This window comes from Nannospalax galili, unplaced genomic scaffold (assembly GCF_000622305.1).
Source record: "Nannospalax galili isolate Female #2095 unplaced genomic scaffold, S.galili_v1.0 scaffold702, whole genome shotgun sequence".
Classification (NCBI taxonomy): Eukaryota; Metazoa; Chordata; class Mammalia; order Rodentia; family Spalacidae; genus Nannospalax; species Nannospalax galili.
The window spans coordinates 836545-846895 of NW_008348657.1; positions in this window are offsets into that span (position 1 = coordinate 836545).

The following is a 10351-nucleotide window of genomic DNA, read 5'->3' on the forward strand; positions in this document are numbered from 1 at the left end:
GAATCAGTTCATCAGAGTCATGTGCCTGTAAGATTTTGACAGAGATTGCTAAATTGCTCTGCAAATGCACGGCATCAATTCATGCATCTGCCAATGGGGTATAAGGGTGTGGGCTTCCTCTTATGAACAGTGCTCACAAGAAGATGTTTTCAATGTCTCCAGTTGTATGAAAGCAATTCCATCTGGTGGCTCTAGCTCTAGATCAGTGAGCACTAAGTACTGTGTCCCTGTAGACATCGCATTCTTTTAGATGAAACTGCCCTTGTCTTCTTTATTGATCTAGAAGAGTTTCTTTGGGTGCCAAAAGGGTTGACTTCACTGAATCAGAGTGAGACCTCCTTTTGGATTCCTTACATCCGGTTTTTCCTGGCCTGGCCCCTCATCTGTGTCATCAGGAAGTTTAATAAGGTCCATATTCCTGGACTCTGTTTCAGAGTCTCAGGCCCACATGTCTGGGGTGGGGCACTAAGACCTGGAGGCTTCTTAAGTCTGGGGATTTTTTATTGTTTGTTTTTGAGATAGAGTCTCATGAAGCACAGACTTTCCTCCAATTCACTATATATCTGAGGATGATCTTGAACTCCTGGTCCCCCTGCCTCTGTTCCCTAGCGCTGGGATTGTAGGGTGCATTAACGTGCCCAGCTCTATGGACTTCTTTGTAGAAGACCCAGGTTATGCTAATTGATCAGATTCCTCTGTGTCGAGTTTATCAGCAGTACGATGGGACATGCACAGTCTTCCACCTGTGTAGGTTAAGGAGAAGGGTCTCTGGAGGCAAGCTCCCAGTTGTCTACTGTGGCCTTCTGGGATGCCTTCTCACAAAGGGGACAACTAATGAGACTGCAGTAAGGGCCAGGTGGACCCCGCTCACTTGACTGAAGCACAGAAGGCAGGTGCTTAGCTCAAGGTTCCCTACTTTCCTGGCTGCCTTTCCCTACAGAAGGGAAGACCCTGGGCACTGGCTCGGGGCACCTGAATTAGGGGTGACCCTCCCTGTTTTCTTAGGGCATCTGTAGCTGGCCTTGGCTTCAGTTTCTGAACAACCCTGAGCAAGTCTAGCTCTCCAAGACAAGGCTAAGTATTCTGATGGTGGAAAGAAGGCTAGTTTCCCTAAACCCAGCCAGTAATCTTTCCTCCGAATCCTAAATCCTTGTCATCTAGTCTGTATCCATCCCATGTGGGCATGAGTTGCAGACATGGATTAAAACCAGCTGTTTATAACTGAGGGTTTACTTCCCCATGCATGCCCTGTTCAGATGCCAGCATCGCCTACAGAAGTCTCCCTTTCCCCGCTGAGGTCAGTGGGTGGGTGAGCAAGTCCCCATGAGCTGGACAGCAGTGTGCCTGCCTTCTCCTGGCTCTGCTCCAGCAGGACTCAGGAGGGAGGGTCATTCCCAGCAGTGACCTGATGATAGGGCAGGAAAGCTTCCATCTCTGAAAGCCTTTCATAAGCACTGTTTATAAATCAGGCCACTTTGAGCTTGACAAGCTGGGACCTCTGGTGTTGCACAATCATCCCAAGGAGCACCAGCAAGCTCAGCCTATTTGTGAAGAAGAGCAAGAGGAAGGAAAAATTAAATTTAAACTCGTAAGTCAAACTGATTTATAGACTGTAAAATTTACTTTTGAAACACCTGATATTGAATATACAACTGAGCACAATCTGAAATTCTGTGTCTTACTTTTCCCTCAAAGGATAGACTTTAAACTTTTTTAATTTTATTTTTAATTATGTGCATGTGCACATGACTGTGGGTACCTGAAGACGCTGAGGTACCAGATCCCCCTGGAGTTGGAGTTACAGGTGGTTGTGAGTCACCCAATGTGGGTGCTAGGAACCAAACTTGGGTTTTCTACAAGAGCAGTAAGCACTCTTAACTGCTGAGCTAGTGGATTTAAGTGCACTTCTTCCCAGGTCTGAATAACATCTCAACTCACCACAATCCCTCATCCCAGGGTCTGTCTCTTTTAGATTGGTATATTTTCTCCAAGGTCTCCTGGTAACTACCTCCATCTCATTGCTTAGAGGTGACCCCAGCCCTGCACCAGCCTTCCCCAGTGCCCCTTTCAGGGGAGGTCAGGGCAGCAGCTGTGATACTACAGCCTTCTCCTTGTCACATTAAATCATTACATCCTTTATTTTGTGAGGTGGAAGATTGATGTCAGCGTCTCATCTAGCTCAGGGTGGTTTCAAACTAGCTATGTAGCCAAGGACAACCTTGAATTTCTGATCTTCCTGCTTCTACCCCCCAAGTACCTGGATTACAGGTGTGCACCATCATGCTTGGTTAATGTAGTGCTGGGCACTGAACCCATGACTTCATGCATGCCAGTCAAGCAGTCTATCAACTGAGTTCCAGTTCTAGGCCCGTTATATCCTTTTATAAAACCTCTTTGGATTAGAAAACATGAAGAAGCAAGTGTCAGAGATGGTGAAGGAGATGGACCAATTTCTGGCATCACACCCAGGCACCTCTACTGCCTTCTGGGAGTCTGGGCCCCTGCCTGGTGGGCCAGGCTGACTGTGAAGACAGAGTCTTGTTGCCCACACTGTTCCCAGCAGTCTTCAGCCCTCACCCTGCATCCCTTCCTTTCCATCACAAGATTTATCACATAATGTAGGAAACATTTTACCTGTTCTTCAGCGTCCTTCACGAGATGCACATTCTGGGCAGTGCCACAGTTGAGTCATCGCTGTTACACCTTGAATGCTTAACAAATACTTGTTAAATGACTTGGATGGTGAGATTGTGGCTCAACCTTACCCAGGGAAGGTTTTTGTCTGCGTCCTTGCTCATGAATACCCTTCTTCACCCTCCTGTCCCCCTGAGTTCAATTCCTAACTCCTGGGATCATTTTTTTTTTTTTTTTCAGGGGGGAAAATTTCCAAAAAATTTTTTTTTCCTTTTTTTTCTGGTGATGCCCTTGTTTTTTTTTTTTTTTTTTTGCAGTGGGATAACTTAGCAAAAAATTATTTTCTCCTTGTATGTCTGATGATGCCATTGTTTTCTTCTGATTTGTTTTGAGAATGGGTTTTGCTTTGTAGTCCAGGCTGACCCAGAAATACTGCACATCCCCACAGATCCTCCTGTCTCAGTCCCCCAAACGCTGGGATTGTCTCATGATCACCACCACTCCAGCTTTTTCTGAGTCTTGTATGGATAGTATTTTTAGCTTTTGCTCCACTAGCGGGTTCTGACATGGGTTCTCTCAGCTTTGTTTATTGAAAACTGTTTCATAGGATGTAATTTTCATAGGACATAATTTTGACTTTTTCCTGTTTTGTTTCATATGGAGAAGATTTCACTGTGTAACCTAGGCTAGACTCAAACTCCGGATTCTCCCTCGTCCACCTCTCAAGTGCTGGAATTGGAGTGTGCCCCACCACACCCAGCCCATAGTACATGTTTCTTATTATCTGTCTTTTTGCTTTAATGACCTGAATGTGGGGTGCTCTGCGGGCTGAGATAAGTCTGTGTGTTGGCTTGCTGTTTCTGATCCTGCCTGGGTCTCATTGTAGTTTGTGAAGCCTGAAGATTTATGCCTCACAAACCTAGAAAATTTTAAGCTTTCAAACTTGAGTCTTTCCTCTTCTCTCTGCTCTCTGCTGGAGTTTCTTATTACTGGCAGTAGTTGGGTTCCATAGTCACCCTGAACTCAGCCAGCCCTGAAGCACCACTCCTGGGGTAGCTCAGGGTTTGGGTCTTACAAACTCTGCTCATAGCTTCCCATGTGACTGGTCAGAACATGACCTGGACCTGTGTGCATGTGCTTTAAGGATTCTTTAATTGCTGCCAACTCAGTAATAGTGAGAATTCACAGTCAGAAGAGTTGCAATTCCCACCCGAACAAAGTTTAGCCAAGACGGCTTTCCCCCTTCAGGCACATCACAGCCTCCTGTACCCAGGGACACTTGGCAGCATGTCAGTGCTGCACTAGGGGCACCTTAAACAGGGAAGCCACCATCAGAATCATAGAAGTGTGAATGCACTGACCTCCCTATAGAAAGGACACGTGTGTGGCACAGGGAGACTACAACCACCTCAGCTGAAACCTGCTCCAATTTTCATCGCTCAGCACTGCCCGAGAGTGACTGCAAACATGGTATGAGTCTTGGCCTTGGGGGCTACAAAGAAATGTTAGCAAGTAGCACATTATCAATTAAGAAATCTGCAAGTAACGAGGATAACTATAGCTTTTGTTTGTGTCTTTGTTTGCTGAGTGTTTTATCTTGTTTTGAGTCACATAGCTTCCAACTTACTACGTAGCTAAAGCTGACCTTGAACTCCTGATTCTCCTGCTTCCACCTTCCAAGTACAGGGATTGTAGACATGTGCCACCAGCTCAGTTTAGCTATTGGCTTTTACTTTGGGGAATTTCCTTAATTTCTTTGCTTTTATTTTTATTTTTTGACCATCAGCCATCTCTCTAGTCCCAGTTGTTCTGTTTTGATCATGAATTTATACATGTCCTATAAGCAGGAAAGTCTTCAGGTTATCCAATCCAGCCTATTACCAAAGAAACAAGTCTGTAATTACAGTGAGAGATGAACAAATTCCTTGGTAGTGTGGGGTCAGATTGTCTTGGGTGGGCTCACTATGTATGTTTCCTTCTTTTTAAATTTTTTTTATTACATTGGGTGATTGATGTGTGTGTGTGTGTGCATGTGCCTGTGCATGTGCGCATACATGTGTGCATGTGTCACAGCGTGTACATGGAAGGCAGAGGACAACTTTGAGGAGTCAATTCTTTCTACAATGTGGGTCCTGGGGATCCAATGCAGATCGTCTGAATTGGCTACAAGTGTCTTTACCCACTGAGCCATCTCAGCAGCCCACTGTGTTTCTTAACAGGCAGTATAGGACAGTGTCCTGCAGATCCAGCGGGTCTGGCAGCGAAATAATTGCAAAATCCAGTTTCCCCAAGTTGCACTTCCTCTCAAGCATTCATGAATGTGTGTGTGTGTGTGTGTGTGTGTGTGTGTGTGTGTGTGTGTAGGAACATGTGGAAGCCAGAAAGAGGTTGGCAGGCTGGCAGGTTGGCATCAGGATGTCTTCCTCAATTGCTTTCCCACCTTCCCTCCCTCCCAGGAAGTTCTGACCAACCAGAGGCTTCAGGGAGCTAGGACAGGAACCCTCCCCTGGGTAGAGTGCTAGAGTCCCAGAGGGCAGGCCAAAGTGACCAGCTGCCTCCCTCTGCAATCCTACTGCTGGGAGCCAGCATGGTTCTAGGACCTCCCCAGACTGCTTGACTCAAAGGTAGCGCTGATTCAAGCTCTGTGCTGCTCAGAGCCTCTTAATCCACTCCAGTTCTGTTCAGGAGGAAAAGTAGCCATTGCAGACAGACAGGAAGACTTACTCTCAGTCTCTTCAATGGTAATGACCTCCAGAAAGTCTTTCATTCAGAGCATGCCTCAGTCTGCCCACAGTATGCAGTCCAGCTCACTCGCACACTCTCCCACCCATCTCTCTCTTCCATTCTCTCTCATTTTCTTTCTCTCTCCTCCCTCTCTCCTTCACTGCTCCTCTCTCTCCCTCTTCTTTTATTTCCAGGTTCTATTCAGAGGCTTCAGTCATGCACTACAATCTTGCCTTGAGGCATATATTACTTAATTGTCTTTCTTTTTAAAATTTTATTTATTATTTTTATTTTATGTGTATGAGTGTATTGCTTGCATGTATGTGAGTGTACCCATGTCGTGCAATGCCATGGAGGTCAGAAGAGGGCTTCGGATTCCCCTGGAACTGGAGTTAAGGATGGTTCGTAGCTGCCACGTGGGTGCTGGGAATCAAACCCGGGTCCTCTGCAAGAGCAGTCAGTGCTCTTAACCGCTGAGCCATCCACTCGCACACTCTCCCACCCATCTCTCTCTTCCATTCTCTCTCATTTTCTTTCTCTCTCCTCCCTCTCTCCTTCACTGCTCCTCTCTCTCCCTCTTCTTTTATTTCCAGGTTCTATTCAGAGGCTTCAGTCATGCACTACAATCTTGCCTTGAGGCATATATTACTTAATTGTCTTTCTTTTTAAAATTTTATTTATTATTTTTATTTTATGTGTATGAGTGTATTGCTTGCATGTATGTGAGTGTACCCATGTCGTGCAATGCCATGGAGGTCAGAAGAGGGCTTCGGATTCCCCTGGAACTGGAGTTAAGGATGGTTCGTAGCTGCCACTGTGACAAGATACCCGACAAAAGCAACCTAAGGAAGAGAGGGTTTATTTTGGCTCACAGTTTGAGGATTCAGTCCACCGTGGTGGGGAAGGCATGGTGGAAGGAGCGTGACGCAGCTGGTCACACTGCATTTGCACTCAGGAAGCTGAGAGACATGAATGCTGGTGCTTGGCTCACTTTCCCATTTTTATTCAAGGACCCCAGTGCCATCCATATTTAGTGTAGATCTTCCCACCTCAATTAACCCACTCTAGAAATTCCCTCACCAACACACCCAGAGGTTTGTCTCCTAGGTGATTCTACGAGTCCACTTGATCATCAATATTAACCATCATAAGGCATTTGCTCCTGTTCCTGATATGGATCAAACACACAATTGCTCTCTGTGGAATGAATGAATTAATGATGTAGCCTTGCAAGAAAGACCTCATTCCCTGTCTCTCAGATAGCGCATCCTTACTCCTTCAGGTTTTGCTAGCTCTCTGTGGGCTTCTCCACTACATGGCTAGGCAGACCACCCAAAAGCCCATGTTCTCAGGGCTTTGCCAGCATGAAACTCCCATAGTCGACCTGGTTACTCTACTGCTTTCCATGACTGCCCACTACAAAACATTCTCCTTTAATGACCACAAGGAACACATGTGTTGTGCTTTGGAGCTATAGCAAGCTTAGCTTCACAGTGCTCCCAGGGGGTGTGTCAGCAGTCAGGGAGGGTTGGGATTGAGTTTCCATCATCCAGGGAAGAACTCAAGGCTGCCACAGGAGTTGATGAAACAAACCTTCAGAGGCATATTCACACCTACCCCATAGACTGGATAGGAGCAGATGGTAACTTTTATGGTTAATTTGGGGTCACCTACTGACGGTGATACATGACTTCTGGGTCTGCCTGTGGGGTTTCTCTCGAGAAGCTTCTGAACTGGAGGATTGACATGAGTAGTATCTATCCCCAGGACTCAAATAGAGCAGAAAGCAGAGGGAATATATTTTCTCTGCTGGATATGGGTCACCTGTCCTTTCTTGTGTCAAATCCATGCTCCTGGTGCGAGATGCTGGAACAGACACCGATAGCTACCTGGTCTCTGGCCTGCATGCTTATACCAGCTATATTCTGGACTTTTTAGCCTGAGAATGGATGGGATACTTTCTCAGGCTGTTTGTGTAACCTGATTCCTCTCAGTAGAGTCCTTCTGTGTATCCACTTCTCTCTCCCTCTGACTTTTTCTGGAGCATTCTGATTAGTACAAATACTTGGTCTGAGATCCAACTTTCCCACCAGGATTTCCTACTCTTCTGCTGAAACAGGCTCTGGTCAGTGAGCAGTGCTCATCTGTCCTTGACAACTCAGCCATAAGCAGCATATTCTTAATCTGCCCCAAGTTAATTCCTTCTCTCCTGTCCAAGGGTTTGCTTCCAGCAAGCAGCAATTATTAGACACTACGAAACTAGTAATTATGTCAATAAATAGACTTTATTCTTGTATATACCTTATACATGAGGTAGAAAGTGTGGCTTTCCATATTTATCAGTTTTTTGGATTGTTTTAAATTAAATTAAATTTATACCACCAGTCAGGTGGAAGGCAGAATCAGTTGATAACTGATTACTGTAGGAGAATCTTAGATGTAGGGAGGTAAGACAGCTGGATGGAGGGAGGGTATGAAGGGAACTAAGAGTAGGGCCCTATTGTGCTGGCTTTAAACAGCCACTCAGAAAAGAAAAACGTTCCCCATCATGTTGTCTGTCAACATTTGGGAGTAGAAGCTCAAGGAGACTGGTGACCCAAGAGTCCCATATCCTCTTGGAAGAAGTTTCTTTGAAATTTACTTATTTATTTATTTATTTATTTATTTAGAGATAGGCTCTTATGGTCTTGAACTTGCTATGAGTGGAGGCTGGCCTTAAACCCCTGATCTTTCTGCCTCCACCTCTTGAGTACTGCAATCACAGGTGTATGCCACCATGCCCAGGTTGCTATGATTTGGATTAGAAATATCCACATTGACTACTTCATCCTCAGCTGAGGGAAGTAAATCACTGGGAGTGGGACTTTGGGGGTCACATTGGTCCCTCATCTCTTCCTTACTCTCTACTTCCTGTTTACTAAGAGACAAAGATGCTCTTCTGCTGCATGCTTTCTTACCGTGATGTTTTCCCAAACACTTGGTGCCAAAAAGCCATGGACTGATCCCTCTGAAACCATGAGCCAAAATAAATTCACCTTTAAGTTGTTTAAGTTGGGCATTCTGTCATAGCAACCAAAAAAGTAATTAACACAGAGCTCAACAGTTACAGCACTCTGACTCTTGTCACCACCTAAAACAAGAAACAACTCCTTATAGGACCAAATAATCAGAGAGTGTGCACAGCTTCACATGCAGAGTCAAGAAAGGTGACAGTCTCTAGACTCAAGACTCTACCCTTTTTCCAATGATCATTATGCAAAATTATAGTTTGGTTAACCTACTCCCATCTCTCCTCTTTCCCTGGCCCCCCTGCCCCCGCATTGCATGGCTTCTGTGTCTGATCTGAAGACACTCGCAGAGCAGGTCTTGCTATAGATACCCATTCCACAGATTGAAAACAACTAACCTCAGAGATGACAAACAATCTGCCTGAGGTAGGAAAGAGGCCAGTTTCTACTTTTCTTCAGAACATGCCAGCCCTAAAATTGGCCATTGCACAGAAAGAAACAAACATGCCAAGAATAGAAAACAGCATGAATAAAATGTAGGGCATGGAGCCGAGTCACATTTGGAAAATGTCCCATAAGGCTCATTTGCCCAGAACATGAGAGGAGTGATGATGATGATGATGATGGTGGTGGTGGTGGTGGTGGAGGTGATGGTGGTAGTGGTGATGCTGCTGCTGCTGATGTTGATGATGATGATGATGTGATAATGATGGTGGTGATGATAATGATGATGATTATGATGATGACAACAATGATGATGATGCTGGTGATGATGGTAGTGGTGGTAATGATGATGATGGTGATGATGATGGTTGAGGTGATGGTGATGATAATAATGACCATGATGATGACAATGAAGTAATGCAGCAGGTCTGAGCAGTGTGTATCAACTGAATGCTTCCATAACCATATGACATAAGTCCTATTGTTACTGCATTTCATAGATGAGAACATGGACACAAAGGACAATAGCTGGTGTGTCACAGGCTAGGTGTAATGCTGGGATAGCACCTGGGCTGACTGGTTTGCGTACAGGAAGCCTAAGCCACAGCTTTAACCTTTCTTTCTCTGTCTCAAGATACAATATTAATGAGTCAAAAGGAAAGAGAAAGTTCCCAAGAACTGGATGCAAGCACCCATTTCTCAGTGACATGACCCAGGCAGTCATTGATCCTGCCTGCTATCAATTAGAGGGGGGCGGGAATGTGTTGTGCATAGTATATCAGGGGAAAGACTAGGGTATGCTGTTTACATACAAATAAATAGAAAACATTGAATTTTAGAAATGGGTTGGGGTTATATAAACAATGCAAGATGCATGATAGAATTCTGCAGAAGATGTTGCAGGATCTGTGGTAGTGCATGCCTATAGTCCCAGTACTTGGGAGTTCGAGGCTAGCCTAGGTTACATGAGTCTCTCTCTCTCTCTCTCTCTCTCTCTCTCTCTCTCTCTCTCTTTCTCAGGGAGGGTGTAATGCCTGCATGTGTGTAAGTGTGCCTGTGTTGTGTCACAATGCCCACCGAGGTCAGGGAGGGCATTGGATCTTGGAACTGGAGTTACAGAAGATTGTTAGCCACCATGTGGGTGCTGGGAATCAAACCCAGGTTCTCTGCAAGAGCAGCCAGTGCTCTTAACCGCTGAGCCATCTCTCCAGCCCCAAGACCCTATCTCTTAAAAGACAAAACAACCGAGTATGGTGGTGCACACTTGTAATCCCAGCACTAAGGAGGTTGAGACAGGAAGATTGCTAAGACTTTGAGTCCATTGTGAGACCCTATCTCAAAAAAAAAGAGGAGAAAAAGAAGCAAACTATAAAGTAGTATATATAGTGTGACCTCAAAAATGCTCATAAACCTGGGAACAAACACATAGAAGACAAAATAAAGCCATGCTTAAAATAACATCAATGCTAATTCTTGACCAGTGGAGTTATGGATAACTTTAATTTCCTTTTAAGTATACTTGGCTTTCTAAATTTTCCAAA